The sequence below is a fragment of the Phalacrocorax aristotelis genome, chromosome 8 (assembly GCF_949628215.1).
Source record: "Phalacrocorax aristotelis chromosome 8, bGulAri2.1, whole genome shotgun sequence".
Classification (NCBI taxonomy): Eukaryota; Metazoa; Chordata; class Aves; order Suliformes; family Phalacrocoracidae; genus Phalacrocorax; species Phalacrocorax aristotelis.
Genome location: NC_134283.1, coordinates 10,469,341 through 10,492,943, shown reverse-complemented (window position 1 = coordinate 10,492,943; position 23,603 = coordinate 10,469,341).

The following is a 23,603-nucleotide window of genomic DNA, read 5'->3' as shown; positions in this document are numbered from 1 at the left end:
AACTACCAGAAAGAATTCTATTGATTTGAATTGAGCTAAAAATCAAGTACTTCACAAGCTAATTTATATCAGCGAGGTGAAGAGTGTCAAACCTTTGGCTCACTGGAAGTTAAATGTAGTTCAAACCTCACTGTATCCCGCCTGCAGCTAACACATACCTGGATATTTAATTGTGCACATGTGGATGGGCTTGTTAATGTCGATCATACTGCTCTTGTAACATTAGAGGTGCCTGTAAGGACTGGTGCTTTAGGTTGTAAGTGAATACCAGTTTTAACACTAGCTGCTGCCTTACTAATATAGTTGTTTGTTATAATAGCGAGGGTGTTATACAGAAGTCTGCACACAAAGCATATTAGTAGTTAGTAACACTTATAGAAATCTTAAGTAAATAAGTAAGGAGCAAAATGGTGGTGTTATTCGGTCTCTTAGCAATGTCTAAGGTCTTGCCAATCTTGGAAAGAGTGTTTTAATTATAGTTTGAACCTGTCTCAAGTTACGCACTTCTAACACAATTGTTGGAAAAGCCTTTTAAAATAAATAATGTTTTTCCAAAGTAGTGAGATATCAGTGAATATTTCCAGTATTAAATGCACACCACAGAGAGAAGTTAACAGAAGGCTTTAGAGCACTCTAGGGTTAAGTTCCCATACAGTTCACATAAAAGCAGCATTTTATGTGTAATATGCTTGCTTAACCTTGCTCGTAAACTCAAATAAGCATATTTCTACATGCAGGCTGTTCTACAAAATGAAAGCAGTTTCTTTGTATGCTAGCATTTACATGAACATGTCCATCTTGCGAAGGTGAGCCTGCTGTAGGGTAGCTGCACCATGGAAGCCTGGTCTGCTCCCCTGTGCAGCCTTCTGCACATGGGAGGAATAGAGCCCAGACCCTGAGCTGTGCCATTAGAGGTAGAAAATAGAATCAATAAGTAGAAACAGCAGAAAGCAAAATGTGAAATATGAGGAAATATTAATTTTAATTTCAGATACATGATTTGCTCAAAGTATGAAATAATTGAGAAACAAATTACTAGCAAATTACTACAGCTGACATATGAACTGCCCTGATGGAAGAGGGCCTGGAAGGATGGCACTTGAAGGGGAAGCCTGTTTTGGATTTATAGAAGGGTCAGGGGTTCCCCTGAGTTGAGTTGCAGATCCTCCATCAGGCTGTTCACTGGGGCCAAATTTCATCTATTAGAGTTATTTGTGCTCTCACAGTGCTGTGAATTCTCACAGTAGCATGCTTTAATGAATTAGATTCAGAAAACATAAAAGACAGGAATTAGAAATTCACAGATCTGCTGATTTTCTTGAAGCACAGCCTAAACTCAGGCAATTTTCAGTGTCATCTCTGCCAGATAATCATACTACTAATAGTTACCGATGGTACTAGGAGTTTCAAACCCTTATCTTGTTATCACTTATGAAGCACTTTAGTGATTCAAATCCATATGAGCAAAAAATGTAAATAGGTAAATTGTTCATGTCTAAACAGTGACATTAATACTAAAATCTGCATGAAGGCTGACTGTTGTGTCAGGCTGGTCACCTGAAAAGGGACAGTGTGTACCTGGGTATTCCTCACAACAAGAACATCATAAACACTTTGTGTGTGCATCCACAAACCTTAAGGTTGACAGAGAAGAGAGTAGTGTTTCTCAGTGTGACTAACTGTACTCAAGAGAAGTATGGAAAAAATAGAACCATTAGGTTACCATCTTAAGAACCATAATGAAAATAGTCAAAAGCAGTAATGAATTTTTCCAGTCTCAGTTCGTCCTGGACAAGGGGAATCATGGTAGCATACCTTAATTTGTCCTTTAGAGGATTATTAAAAACCAAGAGGATCTGAGATCCAAGCGGATCTGTGTTACCTCTTCCTTAGAGGTTTCCCTTATCCATGAGTTATGTGCCTCTTGTTGGATTAAATCTTCTCTCAAAGGAAAAATGTTAAAAATAACCTCTGATTAGATGATCAAATTTAATTGAAAATTTCCTTCAATTTTGCAAATTGTTCTGAATTGTGATGTTTCATACTCCATATTTTAACAAATGCTTCTACTTGCATTGACAAAAGCCACATAAAGAAGGATCAGTCATTATATTTTAGGTGGCTAAGGGTTTTCCCTGCTGTCCCTCCACTGGGATGGAGAGGGAGAACAGTTTGACAAATCTTTGGAATTCTGACGTCTGTTGTCTGGTGAGTCTTATTGATATTCCTTACAAAATACATTTTGAGAGTAATCCATTCTGCCTAAGCAATGGGAACAGCCAGGGTAGAAGCTGGCGTGTCACGGGATTTGTATTCAGTCTTCTGCTCCCTTCCAGACCATGAAAACGGAACACTTTGAATCATATTGGTTTAAAGATTTTTTTTTTTTGCATTACTAAGAGAAAAATGTATAAAAAGATATAAGAATAATCTTCCTGTCACTTGCCAGGGGTGCCTTCTGCCAGACCTTACCCTCGTGAGGCTTTGTTTCTCTCACAGTGTCATTGCTGCTTCCATCCTGACGGGGAAAAATAGGGTCCCTGGAGCGTGGTTGTTTGGCAGAACAGGCTGATATGCACTCTGCAGTGCCTCCCACCAAACCCATTTGGGGATTTTGAGCATGACAACTATTACAATGTCTTTCTTTCCTGTTCTCCCCCATTTCTTCTTTAAGCCACAGTAAAAGCAATGTTTTACACACTGGGAAAGGCTGTTAATGAACTCCAGGAAAGTGTCTGGGCAAACGTGGTCGTTCCTGGCATGATGACATTTGAGAAACCTGAAACCAAGCTTAGTGGTGCTGACTGCAGGCGATGCAGTAGGAAACAGGATCCACAGTTGATAAATAGCATGGAAAGGAATGGTTCCAATTAGTGGGAGGCTCCAGCATTGCTGAGTAGCTTGCTTTCTTTTGTATGTTTGTGTTTTCAAAATTAAACTTTGTTTTCTGAATCTCTATGCTTATATGAAAGAGTTGATGTTTTCATTCTCTAAGTACTTGCTGAAATGGCATAAATACTGAGACACAAACACTGCCGTGTTTGCTAAGGGTTGGAGAACAGAAGCACAAACTTTCAGCTTATATGACACTTCAGAAATGCAAGTTTGGGGCCTCAGATAGAGACAGACAGAACCGGCTAAAAAGTCATTCTGAAACCACAAGCACTCCATTGAAGGAAGAGGAATAGACTTGGCAGACAAAACAAACAATGCCGAGTGTGCTGTAAAGCCCAGCGCTTTTCTTTTTATTTTTCAACTCAGCTGGAACACCACTGAGTGATTTATAGCAAGGAGAGATTCATAACTCTCACATCACCGCCTTTCAGTCTCACAGCCATACCTGAAGCAACCCTTTTCCCCAACCTGCTTTATCCAAGTTGTTTTATCTGCTGTTGGCTTTCATATAGCTGGCACTGACACTTTGTACAAATGTGGAAGTTCCTTGGGAACAATTTTGTTTTTAACTCTTGAAGACCTGTCCATGCCGCAAAGTTGTTGTATACCTTTCCATTTAGAAACTGTATTCCAGAATAAACGCGATTAATCCAGACTGGGGAAAAAAATAAAATTCCTTTTCTGTGCTATGTTTATACTGGAAGATAGACCAGAATAGCGTAGCAGAATTGGCAGAATATAGTTATGACTGATGGGAAATTTCCTCTGTAGACAAACCTCAGATACATGGCCTAAAATGCCAGGTTTTAAAGAAACTACTGACAATAAGAAGAAAGTGCTCTTCCCAGACACTCTGCCAAGTTCCACATACAGTGAAATTTGAGGCTTCCCCTGCCTCAACATGGCTTTTTTTCTTAAATAAATCCATTTCCTCTGCCTGCGTTTTCTGCTGAAGAGGCATCTATTCAGAGCACGGGCAATGGCGTGCTACTTTTTATGTGCTCCATAGGCCATTGAGCATCACACCATTGCACAAAGGATTCAACATTTGAATTATGGTTTCTCAAATTCAGGAAGGAGGAAGTTCTTTTGCAATATCTTAGGTAAAGTGCAGTGCATCAGAGCTTGCTACATTGATGTTTTTTTACTCTGACATTTTGATTTAGTTTAAAATTCTGTTTAAACTCTACTTCTAGATAGCGGTGCTTAAATTTTTTATTGGCAGTCTGTTTAGAACTAGTCTACCCAATTTGTTTTCCTTCTGTGGATTGGCTGACAAAAAATACAAAAGTAAACAATAGCTTGGAAATAATCTCTGAAACTTTATAGAAACCAGGGATTGATGGAGGAATGGGTTCACTAGGAGGATTCAGCTCTTGTTATTCTACACCTACCCTCTTGCTTAGAAGATGAGCCATCCTACCAAAACCATCAAGATTAAATGTCCTGTTTTTAGGTGACCTTTTTAGGGCCTGAAAAATCTAATTAAAATGCTACACTATTGTAAATGACTTTTTGCTGGTGGTGTTTTAAAACAATGCCTACATGTGCACTATGGTTCCTGAAGAGTTAAAAGTCAAAGTATCTTACAAATTTTGATGCTAGTTTCAGTAGTTCTTGCAGCCTGCAGTTATCAAGGATTCCTCTATAGTGTGATGACTATTGAAGGTAAGAATTAGTATTTCTGCTGAGATAGATACGTTAGAATTCTGCTGTTCTATTAGGTCAATTTAGTGATTGTAAAGGGTTTAACTTGGTCCCTTCTAAATTGCAAAGTATGTAATTTTATCCTGAGGTATGGGTTGTGTAATCAGATATCTGGGTAGTTTTGTCATTTGTCCAAACACTTGAAGCCTAAGAATGGAAGCATCCAATCTGATATAGTGACAATCTTACAGATACTGTACAAATTGACAGTTTCTGCTGTAGAGAAGAAAGGATTAACTGCTCAAAGAAATTGTGATGATCTTCAGAAGTTTGTATTTTGGTTATCTGAAGAGTTATTAGTTTGATGTTCATTTTGTTAAATAGAATTTTGGTCTTTAAACTGCTGTCACATTTATGCCAATAAAAACCATAATTTTCAAACCTACAAAATGAAAACCTGCTTAAAGTGTAAATCTATCCTGAGCCACTCTGTGTAATCCTATAGGCAGGGAATTTCTAAAACAAATACCTGGGAAGGAGCAACCCTTTTTGACAGGCACATTTGCTAGGCACCAAGGCAGTGCTTTGAGAAATTTCCTCTGAATTAAGTGCAGCGGTTCTCACTGCAGGGAGATTTCATTATTCATTTAACTCTTTTGGGAACAAAGGTACAGATCTAAAAATCCTTACCCTGAAAGGTGCTGAACTCCCTCAAATGTCTTTGCTTATTATGTATCCCTAGATCAGTCCCTAAAGTCTTAACACAGAGGACCAAATGTATCCCACATGTGAGTCTTTCAAATTCAGTGAAACTATGCTGAGGGTGAATGTGGTCAACAACTTTCTAGATGTACATATCAGGGTCATTGCTTAGGTTCTTTAGTCCTTGATGTAGGTGTCTCACAGCTCATGAAAGGAGCAGGGCATTTTAAATAGTCAGGGAGCAAGCGGTGCCTGAGAGAGAAGCAAGAGTACTCTCCCTTTAAATGTGTAAAGGGCCAAAATGTTCCAAATGTAGAGAGGGAAGGGAGGAGGGAAAACTGCTGTGGAAGAGGGTACATGGCAAAATGCAAAGACAGACATTTCAGGAGGACTGAAACCAGGAAAATATCAAAAGTTTCTACTGTGAAAAATCTGGGAAAATTACTTTTTTTTAAAAGGCAAATTGTAAAATGAAGCCGTAATGCAAAATCCCATTGCTCTGCCCAATCATTATGGCCCCGTTTCTGGTTAGAAGGAACCAGAACTCATTTTCATGTCACGCAACCCTGGGCAGGGGGTTTCTTCCCCTTTTCTTTTTCTTTTTTTTTTTTTCCCTTCCCCTTCTCAAAGGATGTTTCGGCTTATAGACTTAAGTTTTAGTACTTTGACAAAAATGTCAAAAACAAAACAAAACAAAAAAAGAATCAAGGTCATTTTCTAAGTATTATTCCTGTGGCTCTCCACACCTCTAGTTGAGTGGGAAAAGTATCCAAGTCTCTACTGCCTGTGCTTCCTACTAATCAGTCATGGTGTGTGGGAGGGATTAAGTGGCTGTGATGAAACTGAAGTCCAGACTGAGTATATAGAGATGTAAAGTGGATTCATAGTTGCATTTATGACATATCTGAGGAAGGCTTTGGGCTTTTAATAAAGTGAGTGAGCATTTCCCTTTGTACCAATGCAACATTAATCTACTCAAGGAACTTCCTTAAATTGTTTTATTAAAATGTGACTGTGGAGCCTTAGAGGCTGTAACATTTAAAGCTCACATTCTACCTGTTTCAGAAAATGTGGCAAGCTGTTTGTCTCCTGGTCAGAGACAAATGGGAATGGCTGCTGGCATACTGAGGTGTCACACGGAAGGACAAAGTCTGTGAGCATAGCTGGGACAGCAAGAACTCGGACTGGCAAAGAACTTGCTTGTTTTGGATCCATTGTAAGGCAGGTCTGGGTGATTTTTGTATAATTTTTTATTTTAAGTATGTAATTTCCTGTCATGAAGGCATTTGCAGCATTTTCAAGTGAAACATTTAAAAGTGCGTCATTGAACCTGTCAGACCTGAAGAGCCCCAGGGAGAACTTTTTCTTAAGCAAGAGCTTTCTTACAGCTAGTAACTCCTTGAAAGCATAACATATTTGTCAGATGATCACATTTCCCTCAGGGTACTCCTAGTAGAAGACATGGGGCACTTTAGTATGTGGAGAAAGGCAATGAAATAGTTGGCTTCCTCTGAAAGCACTCATCCTGCAGCACAGAACTAGCTGCAGTGTCTCTAGGTTGTACAAACGGCTGCCCAAATTGTACCCCCATCTATTACATCTGTTGAGCTGCTAGATTTATACTCCTTCAAAGCAAACATCCTTTCCTCATCTCAGAGTTGGCAAATAACGCAGTCTGTGTGTATGAATGCAAGGTACAGATACCATTGAACTGGCTGCAGTTTCAATGACCCCTTTGTAATCATAGTCCAAACTAACTAGGCTGGTCTTTTGAAGAAAGCAAATTACTCTCCGTAATAATGCATACATAAACACTATTGGAATTAAACACTGGAAAGTCATCAAATTGCTCAGGTCCATTTCAGTTACTATTAAATATGTTGTTTGGATTGTTTGTGAAAGTCTCTAGAATTGCCTCATCTTTCAAAAGGACATTTATGGAGTGGCTTGAGATATATGAAAAGGCATAGCTTTCCTAATTCTTTCAAAGCAACCATCACTCTCTGAACAGACTTAGCATCTACCAAAATAATTGAAATAAAAAGAAAACAGTATTATAATCCTCTAAAACCTGTTATGAATAACAAAAAGGCTGCAGCACTGTTGATATAACCAGATGCACAGTACAGAAATTATTTCTTTGGCCAGCAAAGTCGTGTTCTCTCAGTGTGTTAGAAGGCAGAACACTGAGCTCAGCCATGCTCTTGACCTCTGAATAAATATGCACCCAGTGCTCTTTCTCCAGACAGCATTCTTTTCCAATAACATCAGGAAAAGTTCCCCCAAGTATTTACTTCAGAGTTTAGTTTCTGCTGACTACAGCTCTGTCACACTTTACACACAAAACATATGTTAGTACAATTGAGGTTTTAGTGTGGAAGCCCTTATGGAGCTGGATTTTAGGCTGTTGGTTTGTTTTTTAAAATCAGTCATCTCTAAAGACAGAAATATGAATTTTTCCAGTGAGTTGCATTGGCAGGTGAGTTGTGCAGCCTGTACAGTTTGTGCCATCCCATGACAGCTTGCAATGCATTGCAATCATGAAATGTGCATATTATACTGTAAAGTTGAGGGAAAATATTATTTTATGTATGTAAATTATGTAACGTATAAAGCATATGGTGTACATACATATGCCTAGTGACAGGTCAGTAAGCTGCTCTATATCAGCTTCCCCTGCAGTGAAAGAACCCAAAGGACTTGAGTGCCCAGAACCTAAGAAGTCCAAAGGGGGTAAATTGCCTGCTTTGTTAATGGACTTTAAACTGTCCCAAAATGATAAAGCAGAACTTTACCCAACTGTGTAAACCCAAGCTCCTAGATCAGTGGGAGTTAACCAGCCTTTTTTTTGTAAAAGGAACTGGATGCCTGACTCTCTAAGCTCCTCAGTCTTGTTGTTTATATTGAAAAAGTGCTACATGGTCCTGGAGACATGCTTTTTGGCATGTACAGGTTTTCCAGTGTAATATCTAGATATGAGATATATGAATGGACTTGCTTTCTTGTTTAGCCAAGGCTGTGGTGAAGACCAGATGAAAAGTAATTCATGAGGGCATCACCATCAGACCTTGTTTTCTAGAAGGACGAGAGCCTGGGTTTCACAGGTATTGCACTTACCTAGTGCTTTCAAGATCTAATTTTTAATTAGCCCATGTCTGTCTATCTTCTCTTCCTTGTTTTCAAAAACATAGACAATATTTTGGAGTCGCCTTCTGTACAACTCATTCGGCATGTCTTTCTTTCAGTATGATTATTTTGGAAAATAAGTAAGTGCAGAGTTTGTCTGGGAGGATGTGAACTCTCCACATATCTGTGCAGTCAGCCTGATGTGATTGTCACTGGAACTGACATCAGGCAGCCTGTATCTTACCAACAAAGAGTTTTTCTCCCCTTTTAGCATTCATTTGATTTCCAGTGAAGTACACTGAGAAGACTGAAAGGTTCTGTTTACGTGCTCTGCTCATGTGCACTGTGTTTTACCCTCCTGGGCACTTACAGAAGAGGAATAAGCAGCCTAGTGGCTGGCCTGCTCAGACTTTGTACTTCAGCTAAGAAAGCCTGGAGTTGTTACTCCTTGGGACAGGCTTTTTGGGATGTCAGCACCTGCCCACTCATACTGTGGATTGCTTTAACTTCTGCCAGATTGCAGAATTTTCTTTCACTATGAGTTTGCTTTGAATTTAAATTAACAATCTAGAGGCTCCAAGCTCGCACGTCAAATATATTGAGCATACAGTTTTAAAGATGTGTTTTCCAGTAATGTATTTTCATATTTGAAATAGTAATGTGTGGTTATGGCAGTACAAGCCATAAGAATACAGCCTATCATTGCTAACTATTATTATGGGGAAGAATTGCCATCTTAGTCTGGGTATTTAAGATAGAAGAAACAATGTGAGAGAGCTGGAAAGAATCGGATTTAGCAAAGTTAGACTTGCCTGTGTCTAAATGCTGCATACCAGGTTTTATGCTGTACACTTTACAATGTGTTTTACCTTAAAAGCACCTATGAAACTTGAGCTTTAGTAAATAATTAATTGAAAACAGTGTTTTGTGAAGGCACTTACCTTTCGACATGCTTTAAGCCCACCTAGCACAGTTGGGCATTTCATGCTGTAGTCCTCTGGGCCCTGCATCGGAAGCAGTTGGCAGAGGCATGGAGACAGATAAACTACTTATGCTGTTCCTTTATCCCTACAAGAGTACCTCAGAGCTGGAAAGTATTTAGTACAATGCTTGTGATAAATTTTAGCTTTGTTTGCAATTTTCTGTGATGAAGTGGGCCAGAATGGAGACTCTGCTGGAGCAATGTCCTTAAGTGTTAGCTGTGATTATTTAGTCTTTGAGGGGGGCTCAGGTAATGCACAGATTGACTCAGTGTTAGTAAAACTGAACCGCCTTGTCTTTAAGTGTTTGTCTGTATTGCAAATGGAAATCTGGTGTATAACTGGGCTAACTTTAAATGACCTTGGCTGGACACTAAGAGCAGTGCAGTGGCCTTGGCAATGAAAACCCAAAGCTTTTCAGATGAGTTTTGCAGCTCATACTGAACTCTACTACTACTGGTGAGAGACTCCCTGCAGCTCATGAACTGGTTAGCCTAAAGCAAGTTAATGGGGTGGCCTGCCAGTCAGAGTAATGCTTTTGGCTGCAAGGTCAGTGTACCTTAAGAAATGATCTATGGAAGTTGTGTGTTGTAGTTGTTAGAAACAGACTGACTTCTTGATGGTTCTGTATAGATTGCTTGCATCTTTCCTTTCTAGCAAGATTGTCTTTTGTGTGTGTTTATGCTTTCTCCTGTGTTTTAAAGTCTGCGAGATTTTTCATCTACCAATTTCAAAGCATGTCGATATTATGCTGCCAAAATGCAGCACTTGAAGCACAGAGTAAGGAAGTGACTTACCGCTGCCTTCTTAACAGCTTGCAGGTCTCCTAAATCCCAAGCCAAAACTCTGTCTGGTAGGCTACTCTGCATTTTCAGATTTTGTCCAGATACAGCAAGTACATATTGAAAAGTCTGCACCAGAACACAGGATTAAAAGGCGATACGTGAAGTACAATATTCTCCAAGTATTTGAAAGGAGGGAAGCAGTTGGAGGGTGACAGTCTGTTCCCTGGCAACTTCTGACATTTGTGTTAATTCTCTGTTGGAATGAAAAATAAGCCTTTTGAACTCCTCATGTAAATTGAACTGGTGAAAAACCTGTTTTCGGATTTAAACCAGAGCATTGGAGCATCTGGGTTCATGGAGGACTGTGCCATTTGTTCTGGATCAGATGGTTATTATCTGGCTCAGGCACATGGGGTATTCTCATCCAGGTTCCTCCTTCATTTAATTCTTGCAAGAATGGAGTAAGTTCTTAAAGCATACTTTGATTGTATTACAGCCACAAGATGGTCTACATAGCTGTTACTACAGTGTCAACGCTTGTTAGGAGGTAGTGTCGTTTGTGGGCTTTACATTTAAGGAAGATTTCCTGCTTTCATCCTCCTTTGACATCCTTTTTCCATCTAAGGAGTAGGAAACTATAACCTTTGCTCCTGTTCTTTATACAGTCTGGCAATAAACCTCATCATCCCAGTAACTTGGGCCTTGATCTAGTGAGGCATTCATAACTAAATAGGTATGAATTTTTATTCAAAATCGGGAGGAATTTAGTCTATTCACAGGCTTAAAGTATGAGTTAAGTACTCTGTTCGATTGAAGCACAGACTGGCTGATGTCACAGATGAAAGCTGTCATATTGCCGGTTATGTCCCCTGAGAGAAGAATAAGGAGGGCTTTCTTCCCTTTGTTTTTTCCTCCCCCATTCATTTGCAGTGCCCCACAACCTTTCCAAAGTCTGCAGGTCTTGACCATATTGCACTCATACTTCCTGGTGGCAGAATTGGTCGAGATATTGTGTGATGTTTAGTTAAGTTGCAAGATATCTCAGTTTGTTTTCAAAGAGCACATACTTAGGTGAGACAGAATAACACGTATTGATTTCTGAGCTGTTTGTAAAGAGGCTTCTTCATCTTGAGTACATGAAAGCAGAAATGAGGCATTGTGTGAAGTTAAAAGCAGAATGCATTCTTTCCAAAATCAGAAACTGCTGATACTTCCAGACGGTATGCCAAAAAAGTTTTATTAGTCTTCCATAGACTTTTCACTTTTTCCAGAGCCCTGCAAAAGGGAGAGGCCTCTCCCTCTGATTTTCTTGCCAAGTTTGAATAGGAATCTACTGTTTATCCAGATTGCACTGTCTTTAACATATGATTTACACTGCCTAGTTTCCTTTTGTCCAGCACATCACATTTAGCGCCTGTTGAGGTGGAGTCAGGCTTTGCTGGAAAAGGACATTTGTTTCAGACTTGCATTTTAGGAACTAATTCTTTTAAGCACAGCAGGTGAGAGGAACTGACCCTGTTGAGTGACATCTGTGGACCAAAAAAAAAAAAAGGCTTTTCCCTTAATTTGATCTGCTTGAGTGCTATTTTGGATCATTTGATTGCCACTTCTTGTGCCAGGTGACAGCTGTCTTAAGAGAACGACTCAATTTTCTTGTTTATTATGCACAGGCCCTTTCCCAAGGGTAGGTATTTCTCTATTAGAGATAAGATAATGGATATCAAGTTGAAAAAGGTTGTATGACAGTAATTGAAGCAATATGTTGGCCTGGCATATTTAACTATGAGACTTCAGCTGCTTACTGTTTTAAAAGCACTTTGACAGAAGGAGTAGAAATTGAAGCTGTTTATTGATTTGATTCTTCTTTTCCTTAGGTTTAAGGGATAGAGCATTAGTGGAAGAAGTGGTATTATTTCTGGCCTAGTATTTGCGTATCAAAAGATGACATTTTAAAACAGAATCTTTAAAATATGCTGGTGGTTTCAGTTCTCTTTGCCATATGTGAAATTAGAGGAATGTGCACAGCTATGTTTCATTAACTATTCAGGGGAAAGTAATTTGTCTAATGGGCCTTTAAAATGCTGTGGTTTTAAGTGATTTGGGTATTTAGGACCCAGCAGCAGCCAGTGGCTACAGGTAGAAGGCATGGTAATCTGCAAACCTGTTAGCATTTGAGTTTTGCCTTTTAGTTTCAACACTTCTCCCATTATTTTAAAATTTTAGAAAAATGAAAAGTCATCTCTTCCCAGCTCCTGAATGAGCTCACTGGAGTTTAAGCAGGGCCTTTCTATTAGTGTTACTTTCAACTCAGTTGAGATTTTTTTTTATATCCCATAAAATATTTAAGATTCATTTTCATTGTAGCATAAGGAAAAAGTGGTTTACCCCCAATCCCCTCTAAAAATCAATATATCTTTCTTGAGATTTCCAACTTGTGAATTTGTGAATTTGTCAATTTAGACATTGCAGGGGAAAACTAGTTTAAAACACTAGAGATGTGAATCCAAGACAGCTGCAAAAGTTCTGTTAATCAATTTCCTTTTTCTCTGTTCATTTCAGAAAACTATAGGTTGTAAATTTATCCCTACTTCTTGAGCCATACAAACCTCAAACTATTTCAGACAGAAATGAACAAACAGCTTTGGTTTTAGCATCTTGTACAATGAAACCTTTCCCACATCCAAGTTAAGTGCCATACTATCCTCTTTTGATTAATATTTAGAAGTATTGAAAGGGCTTCTGTTATGCTGTGTACTGTAGAGACACAGAATAAAGAGGTACCCTGGGTTCCTGAAACCAGTGGTTGAAGTGTCGATACCAAACCACTTGGAGAAGAAAGGCAGAACACTGTCCACCAAATTGTATAGGGAAAGAGAAATTAATCCCTGGACGAGTAAAAAGGAAATGTTCTCAAAGGGATGAAGGCTGAATACTTATGCCTGCCACCATAATAGCAGTAGTATTTTGCATTATCTGGCATTCAGGTACTACAAAATGACTTGCAGCTTCCAATGGATTGAAGTTTGTAAGCTCTGTGTGAGGTAGACATGTGGTATTATGTCCTCCTTCTCTTTCAGCAGTGCTGAAACCCACATGTGTCCAATCTGTGCTACTTGTACACTTCAAATAGGTACTGAACGTTCTGGCTTGAGCTTTTGCATGCTATTTTCAGGCAGAAGACAGTCTTCCAGAAGGCGTGATGTCAGATGCTCGGCAGCTCAGGGTATAACGTCATTCTGAGCACACTGCTGCAGCCAGCATGGAATATGCATGAGACCTGACAAGCTGTTAGGTGGTGGCTCCCACACTCTCTTACACTTGTAAGTTCTGAATTGCGCAACCATATGATAAATCTTGCTATGAGTGAAAGAAAAAGACTCTTTTCTTAGCTAATAAAAATTGTAAGAACCTTATATAACTAGCAAGGTAAGAGAAGGTGGCCCTTTCAGGGGAGTGACTGTCTTCATAAATACAGGTCTGCTTTTGTGTGGAAAGGAAATGTTAAGAAACCACCCACTCCTTTGTTCTTTTTCTATCTTCAAGAAACGTTAAGTGTGTCATTGCAGCACTTTTGCTTCCTCTTTCAGCTCTTCAGTACTGTATTGCACAGAAAATGATTTTTCTTGGTCCACTCCAGTTCTGGTCTGCTCTGTAATGTTGCTCTACTTTTTCTGAGTAAGAGCAGTTCCAAGATTTTCTTGTTTCCTGACTGAGATGCAGAAATTCACTTCACATGGAGAGCTAATTACCCCTCATTATGCATGCATGAAGAGCACAACAAACCCCAAAAATAGGCGTTTCTCCTATGTGCTTTTTCTCCCCCCGTCTCTCCTTTCTCCCTCCTTCTCTTCAATTATATGCATCCTTTCTTTTGCATGCATTCAGTGATCTTTAATGTGCCCTTGGCCTAGCTTACTTTCAACATCAGACAAGCCTTGTTTTCCCTGCACTGCCTCCAATAGCTGAACTCCCTCTCAAATAGAGAAATACATTCCCAGAAGTGACCTTTAGCAGCAGCAGCAGCATTCTGATCTTCAGGGAAGCCTCCTGTGGCTCCATAACCCAAGGTTTGATCCTATCATTCAATGACACCATCAGAGGGGAGGGAAAGAGCATGAAGCTGAGTGAAGTTCAACATGTCACAGTGCATTAAACAGCTCTCTGACAGTGACAGTATGAGCTCTTTTTGTTCTGCTAGAAGATAAATAACTTTGTGTAATTAATAACCCAACAGTTTGTTCCAAAAAATGGAATAATAATAGGATTGAGTAATCAAAACTATTGATTAATGTATAAGGCCCCTAGAAAAGGTATGCAACAGTTTTAGCACAAAATGTTTAGTCCTTCTGGGCTTGGTTCCAGTAGAGACTGCAGTGATGATTGAACAATAGGATTATTGTACAAAGTCATTGTTTCCAGAATGGAAAAAATTTTAATGCTTTTTTTTTTTTTCCCTTTAGCAATTCATTCATCAAATAGAAAATACATTTCTGAACAGTGGCATTGCCTCCACCATTCTTTTTGCAGCTGGGCTCAGCTCTTGCACAGAACTCCCATTTGCAACACTGGTGTTTCTGTGGTGTAAATTAAAGGAGAATTTACCCTTAAAAGTAAAATCCTGGAGTCTTCACTTGTTTTTTATGCAAGAAGAAGTACTGATGATTTTAGAAGAAGTACCTACCACCCCCACCTCTTTTGTGCTTGAATACTTTGCTTTGCAAAATGGAAATCTTGGAGCAGGAGGTGTGGAAGGAAGAGATTAATTTCCTTGGAGTTTAAAATAGTTCTAATAAAAATTCTATAAAATGTAACTCATAGGCCTAATAGTCTCTATAACAAATAATGCTTTGGGGAACAATAAATTGTGTAATGATAGTTCTGCTCAGATGGGCTAAATCATTATGTGTTGCAAAATGTCAGCCACTGAGGAAATCATAACTAAGCACACTGCAAGCCTGCAATCTTGTAAAAGCCTGATATCATAAAAGGAAAACTGGGACTAAAAACATTTCAAAGATGCTAGAAGGAAAAGGCTAACAACTGTCTCTTTTTTACATTTTCAAATTTACCTGTTTTCCCCAGGAGAGCATGAAGACATAATCAATCAAAACAAGGCTTTCACAGATCCTCCTGTGATTAATCTAATTATTTGGGAGAGATCAGATGCTTTTGCTGTTGATATAAACAGCAATTTGATTGAAGTATCAAAGGTAAATCAATAGGCCCAGAATGTGGATCAAAACATTATAAGCTAGGGAGCTTAGAATCAATATTTTCATGAGGAGAGTCAACAACTGGGACTGCTGTGCTTAAGCTCATTGAATAAATATACTATTTTCAGAAGTCAGTTGTCACAAAATGAGATTCACTGTATCTGAGGCATTTACCTTTTCTATAGATGAGCTTCTCAAAATATATAACTAAACTTTTTAAACACAGAAAGCAACAGTGAAGCCATGCAGAGGAAAACAACTGATATTTGGAAATTGCTCTTGACACTTGAAAACCTTTAATCATCGGAGAGCAACAGCCCATTGCCTGCCCTTCCTGCATCCCTGCCCTAGAAGTCCTTGATTCGTGAAAGACTGCCACTTGCTGATGTGGAGGAGAGCAGGGCCTATTGGTAAGGTTTCCCCTGCAGTTCGAATGCTGATGGGTCTCTCCTGCTTGCAAGGTGGAGCAGGAAAAGCTCTGAGAGGGCAGTGGAGCACACATCTGCCTCTCTGTGCACATGGGATTTAGACCAGGCTTCTACCACTGCTTGCAGATGTCCCTGACCTGGACACGGGCAATATTTTAGTTTTGAGGTAGGGATGCAGCTCAGGGTACAGGGCCTGATCGCAGGGGAACATAAGCTTCCTTCCCAAAGCTTTCAGAGATTAAAAAGAAGAGATGAACAGTGCTAGTATCATCCATTTTCTTTAATTCTGCAAGCTTGCCTTGCTCCAGTTTGGGTTCTGATGTCTGCATTGGTCTTCCCTAAGCAAACACTGTAAAAGAATATCAGGAGAGGATGCCATAGAGGGAATGGCTGTAGGAAAAGATTTCTCTCTTTACTAGTAATGTAGTACTGGATACGGTAGTCCTTTCTTTCCCTTCAGCACCTTTCCTACCTGTCTTTTGCCATTAGTGTGAGCGTAATTGTACTGATACAAAGTTGCAGCACATTGCTGTAGCTGTTTTGGTAGGGAATGGTAAGCAGGGAATGCTGATAGGAGGCACTCCTCATCATTAATACTGTGCTGACCCTGTGTGTGGCTCTGAAACTGATACAGCTGATATGGTCATAGAAAAATTTTCCCATAAACCAGACTAAATTTGCCAGAAGACACTTCTACACTTTGTTTTTAGAGTTCAATATAAGAAACAATGTAACACTTGTAACAGTTTTCTTTTGATTTACAAAGAGACTGTGAAGAACTTACTGCTTTAAAAAATAGTTTTAACCTCTCTGACTCTTCAGTTTTTAAAAATCTTGGAAAAGAGATTGAAAGCACAAATAAGAACTCACCAACTCCACAGGTGAACAATGTCAGCTCTTGGCCTCTGTGCACAAAATAATTTATGTTCCAGATTCTTTGTGGATGCAAACATGTTTAAATGACTCCCAGTAAGGAATACATCTCAAGAAGGTCGTTGAAACATAATCTCTGTCTCTTTCAGCTACTTTACAGTAGCTTTCTAGTCTGTCTTTTCATTTCATCTCACTAAAAAGGTTTCACGGTTGCATTCCAAGCTGCTAGGATCCACCCACATGCACCTGTAGCATAGGTTAGCATACAAACTGTTGTCATGGTATTATTATTACATAGCATACAAATTCTTTTAATATCCCAAAGATTCAGGTTGTTACACTTGCTCATGGCTCCTTTTTTTCACAGAATGATGGAATCCATAAGAGCCAGATTTTTAGGCCAGAAGTAGAAATAGGTGTCTCTGGGGAATTTTAGTACTGCCTGGGTGTTTCTTCTTGGCAATTAGGTGTTCAGATACTGTTGGAAAACAACCTCAATGCCTAACTTGCATCACAAAGCACATAAGTATAAAAAAATCTGCCTGCAATTCCAAAATGAAAGGTTATAATTTCAGCTGTTTTTCGTCTTGCATTTTAAATGTTAGCCTTGAATTTTTTCTCAGCAAGGCATGCATTGGAATTTCAGCTGAAGATAGTAGCACTTTTACTATGGTTGTCTGACCCTTTTCATAAAGTGCATTGCCTGAAGTTGGTTAGTATTTTACCAAACTTGTGCTCATTGGAAACCTTCCCTAAATCTTAAGGAGAACCAGTTTGGAAACATGTTAACTGGTACAGGCCATGTATTTCTGAAAATAAAGCAGGAAGGAATTTTGTACTTTGGAATCACAGTAGCACATCCAGCCCAGAGCCTGGTTTATATATGAATGCAGTACAGTTCCCGGTGGGGGTGCCTCTGTGCCACTCTTAGTGTTTCCATAGACCTAAATGAAGCTTGTTTGTTATTACCTTGTATAAGAGCTTTTAACTCTCAGGGCATTCTGAGAGCAAAGGATCACTTTGATCTGGGGGTATGCTGTAGCAACCATGGTAACATATCTCCCAAGGTATGACTCCTCTTGCTGTGATTTTCTTTTTTTCCCCAGCCTACTTGTGAACCTGGATTGGCATGAACTAACTCAAGCTTATGATTGGAATTTTCCAAACAAAAGGATACTCAGGAGTTAAATCTGGAAATTCGGTAGTACTTGTTCCTTTGAATTTCCCTTAAGCCCCGGAAGCAGGAAGTTGTATGGTAGTTGCTTGCATTAACACTGAAGGACGGGAAAAACCCCAAAAGGTGTGTGAGGTGTCACCTAACAGCCTGTCTGAACTGTAGGGGAAAATGCAGATTTTGAGTTTTGAGACATAAAGTGGCTTAATCGTTACTGCTTTAGTACACTTAAGTAACAATTCACACAATAGTTCTAGATCTTCCTTAAATAAATGAAGACATATATATGTAGAGATTCTTTCATGCTGCGTACTTACTGACTATACAGCTAAGGACTTACAGAGCTCTCCTTTGTTATAGAAGAACTGAAAAACAATAAAGCAAAACTGAATTAATTCATAAATATACAAAGTTCCACATAAACACCACCTGGTTTTCACCACTTGTTTCTTTTTGACAATTCCATCTCTTGACAGGGTTGAGGTCCCCATTTTAGGGAGGATTCATTGCTCTGTTCTGATATTTCATAATGGCATTTCCCCCATATATGCACCTCAGCAGAATGCATGCATGCACATGTCTGAGTCAGGATCCTGCTGCATATATTGAGATTGACCATGTATTAGGTGTCAAATAATAAAAATAATCTTAACAGGAGTTCAGCTAAGCCAACACTAGCAACCCCTTTTCACCTACTTAAAATAATCCCTTGCTTGTGTTTCCCCATAAAGTTAGGTAAATCATTGCTATTGTGTGTAAACTTCTCATTTGAAGGATAGTTAAATTGTATCTTTAGATACTGGTGCTAACTGAAGTCATGGTACACTTAAAAAAAGTCATTGCTTGAGTTTGGTGCTGAAGGAAAAATAAATGCATCCTGAGTTCTTAGTGATTCAGTACTGTATAGTTTGAAATTTTGGCTGCAGCTGAAATCTTTCCAGCCTCTTTTTTCCCCTCCCTTGCCCCAGTAATGGTTTATTGTCAAGCTTATCCCAGGAGGATTCTTGAAAGGATCTCCTTTGAACATTTATTTAACAGCCAACAAAATGAAAGAAAGTGCATTTAATATTATACATGCACTTGCTAAAAAAAATAGCTTTCCAGAGTAGAGACAGTTAAGTATGACTTTGCATGCCTTCTCTTTGACTTCAATGAACTGTGAATCAGACCCAAAAATATGCTTCCCTGTGAAACTTTGTAATTCCGTTTAGCAGCTGCTTTCAAACACAATGGGAGGTTTTCAAAAATACCGTTGTCTGGAAGTGTTCATCTGTAGGCATAAAAGCAACCTTGATAACATTAGGGGGGAAGATAACAATGTCTATCTCTGTAATGATATCACCTTATCTTTAATTAATGTAGAGTACTCCAAGATCTTTTCTGAGATACGAGCCTCTTTGGGTGAGAATCTTCCTGAAACAAAGTTGTTCAAGCTGGCATAGCTATTTCCAACAGAGGTTTAACCATCTAACTCATTCACCAGTCTCAGAGGCATCCAGGACCTGCTCTGGTTGTTTCCTTTGAGGCAGGAAAAATAAAAAGGCTCTTGACAGAAAGATGGAGCTATCTATTACTAATACTTTAGTGGTTTGATTTAGAAACTGCCCTTATCCCATGGAATTGCGTGACCTCAACTGAGAGTGTTTTAACTAGAAATGAGCCCAAATAAATCCCCTGGATCTGAGCTCTGAGTAGTTTCAAATTCCAAACACTGTCAGAATTCAGATACCTCAGCTTTATCATCTGTAATTCACACCCACATCCATAATAATCATATCATGAAAGCCTTATAAAGGTCATGGTCCCGCCCTCAAAATACAGGAAATACCAGAAATATGGTTTCCTGTACAGTCTGAGTTTGAACCTCTCCTGTATCCAGACAATACAGTCCTGAATTAGTAATACTCAGTGTTTATTTCTTCCATTTCTACTGGTGCTTCCAATCTTACTTTTCTTCTGTCTTTTGATTCCTGGTCTGATCATTAGTGAGGGTCTCCGGTATGTCTGACTTCTAGCTGTGTTCTCCTCTTCCTTGCTCCCTCTCATCTCCTTCCTACTGCACACTTCTGGCACTGCAGCATTTTTCTTCATCCTGGCTGCCCTTCTGTTGCCTGAGGCTGACAGAGAAGAGTGGGGAGAAACACTAGCAAACAGCCTGCTTGTGTTCACTGGGCTCTTGAGCCCAGAACTGGCATAGCTTGAATTTCCATTTAAAGGAAGGTCCTGATTAGATCAGGACTGTATACCTAGCTCTGGGCCATGATATTCGTGGGAGAGGGTAATTGGGAAGTTTACTTGTCTCTATTACAATGTTTTAAATGTACCATTTATTGTGGAACTGGCTGACTAACTGATCAAGCATCACAGCTGATATCGCTCACTTTTAAAAAATTCACCTGCTTGGCTAAATTCTGATGATTGATAAAGATTTTTGAGTGGGAAGTAACAGCCAACCTGTCTAGTATGATTGCTGGAAGAAGGCACAGTTCTAAATCTGAGTGTCTCTTGGCTGAAATGGTGAGGAAAGAAAAGCTCAGAGCCAAAGCCAGGCCATTCCTAAATATGAATTCCCATGAAATAATATACAATTTCAGGGCAGATCCTCTTGTATACAGCAAGGTAGCCCTGGCTCTCACTTCTGGACCTGCTTTTTTTTGTACACCTAGTGCTCCTACATAACAGTTTCTAGACTTAATGAACGGTGTTGCAAACAGGCCTTCTTCTCTATTTTACCTTCGAGTGGAAGACTCTACATGTAGTCATTTTAAACGTTTTCCTGAGCTGGGGAGGTAGACGGTGTGAAGTGCTTGGTGTGTGTTGTCAGCCTACCACACGCTGTGCTCAGTGTCATGTAAACACACAACAACTTTCTTCTACCTGATTATTTTTCTACCAGAGAAATCATCTCTGCCATGGACAACCAGGTTGCCGTGAAAGTAAGGGAAAAGTAATACCACTTTTGTCTCTGGTTAAACAACAGATTTGTCTATGAGTTTGCCAAAATTGTAAGCATCAAGGTAGCCAAGTGCAGTTTTATGTGTACAATTTTCTGTGCATATGTCGGATACTCCTTATTTTGGAAAGGCTGTAGTAGGTTTATATCAAATCAGTCCATCTGTTCAGTGATTCAGTAATTTGAGAATAGCTAAACTTGTCACTCTGCTCCCCTTGCTGTAGTCCATTCAGACTATGTGACCAACTTCAGATATTACTGGCATCTCTAAACATATTGGCATGTGCTATATCGCTGTCTCTTGTGTGTTTGACCAATTATGTCCATGACAGCCTGGTACCACACTGAATCTACCTGCCCAAAGAAGTGAGTTCCCATTTGCAGAAGGTAAGGTTTTCACAGCCCTTTGTACGTGAAACTCACTCCTACAGAGATCAGCACAAATATGTATCAGAGAAACTGTCTATATCAGAGACTGAAAAATTGAAGCAATTAAACAAAGCTACAGTACACCCCCTTGAAGGTAAGTGAGGGAGAGGCATTTTATGTGAGTGCTTTATATTTTTGGAGAAAGTGCAGTGCTTTACAGATGAGTGCTGTCTTGGGTCTTGTGCGGAAGCAACATGGAGTTGCAATGTGATCATAATGATAAATTCAAATGAATCAGTTTGTTCCAGGAGAGTAAGCTGCCAGGGAATCTAGTGTTATGGAGAGTATGGCTGGTGGGTCAGTGCATGGTATGGCTGTGTAAATATTAGACAATGCTCTGACATGCAGTGGTATGCTGCTTTATAGGAGGGTTCTTGTGTACTACAAGTAAAAGAGAATTTCTGCTTATTTGTGTGCATTAAAAGTGCTTGGAGTTTTCTTTCAGAAGTAAAAGGCTAATTGAAAAACTTCAGGCCAGAGTTCAGTTTTGGTAAATACCAACTATGGCCTGGATTTTTCAATGCTGTCTTCTGGAAATCCCGCATGCAGTTTTAGGTGAGCATGGAGTTCTTTGCTCTGGACTGGTGCCTGGTGCTGCTGTGTACCACTGGGCTGCTGGTGCTTCCTACATGAGTGACACTTCTACAACGGGTAGGATTTTTGGGGGGTAACTGTGAAGAGTTCATGTATAGTGTTTTGGGATGCATTTGCATGAGAAATACACATAAGTATAATACAGTAAAAATCTCAAGATGCAAATGCAAAATGATATCTACTCTATGGAACAGTGCAGTGCCATGCAGGAGTTACCCTGTGACCATGGGAACTGGAAGCAGTCATGCCTGTTAGCATGGCTCTGTGCCAGTTTAATTCATCCCCTGCCTTTTTAAAGGACCTGATGCAAAAAGAGGATCATAGATTCTCTGTGGTTTATCCTTGTCCTTATTTTTCCCTCCGTCAGGAATATCTCCCTTTCATGGAGAGCTTTATATTCAGTTCTGTGAAATGCAAAAAATACCACGGAGTGTGCTCTTTCTCTATCGCTTTCTGTGAAATGGAACCTGGATTGAAGTGCACCAGCATTGTACAAGCTGTTTTAAGGCTTAACTGTCAGGGAGACAGAAAGAGTCTCCTCTCTTCCTGTCTTAGAACAAAAATAAAGAGGGCAGAGCATGGGAGAAGAAAAAGGAACAAAGGATTGCCTGTCCAAACACCTATCACAGTTTAGTGTCAAACCCACGAGCAGACACGTGCTTCCTGATTGCCTCTCTTGTACCACACCCTGGCTGGATCTTGTCTGTCCTAAAAATGGGCAGTAAGATATTGTTCAAAGGATAGATACTTAATCTGTGAAAATTCTGTGAAAGCCTTTTGAGTATTTCATCAGGACACTTACTTTGCTGTTCTGTGCGCACACGCATGCGCTCATATATATGGCGGGGGGGGGGAGGGGAGAAGGGAAAGAAGAACATCCTGCGGGATTTCTTTCACCATCTGCTGAGTTCTGACTGCCATCTGTAAAGTAAAAGCATTTATGTTGTTTACCCTTTGTTCAAAATGTATTTTTTATCACAGTGGCTTTTGGCGTTACCATGCATGACTAGAAGAGATATTCAACAGTTTGGAGCAAGCGGTATAAACCACTGACAGCTCAGGAATCTGAAACATCCACTTTATACAGTAATCTGACAGAAGGTTTTGACATCATGCCTACTGTAATCGCCACTTAGGAGTTCAGACATAACCTTTCAGGTTCACAGAAGACCAGACAGCAGCTTGTCTGAAAAGGCAGAGGCTTATTTAGCAGAACATGGGTAAGGTCCGGGTAACTAGAATCGTAATTACCCAAGCAATTACTCTGGTCATCAGAAGTCCCCTTGGTGAGATGGTTTGTCCATAAATAATCAGGAAATGCAGAGTACCTTTCTTGCTGCAGTTGAGGCAAAACAGAAGTTGTGCTGCTTCACCTGTAAACCTTATTGCACAGCTGGTTGCATACACTGGTCTAACTGCTGACCTGTTGAGCTTATTTATAAGTTTGCTAAGCATATGGTTGTGTGATAGGAAGCAACAAAACACAAGCAGCATAAAGGAGGTAAAAAAGCAATGCCTGATTTCATGTTTCAGAAGCCAGGAGCATGTCTTATTCTACTTCCCTGTCTTACGTGTACGTAACTTACCTGCAGTTTCTCAACATCAGAGATGTGATTATTAACACAAATGTGTGCTCTTACTAGCCTGAGCTGTAGATATACACTTCACATTTTTTTGTGGTCAAAAATATTTGGCTTAAGTAAGAGCAAAGGGAACTCTCAAATGGACCACCATGATCTAGGGAGATAACAAGAGGAAAAGATGCTGTGTTTAACCTAACATAGGATCAAGCTAGAGGACCTTT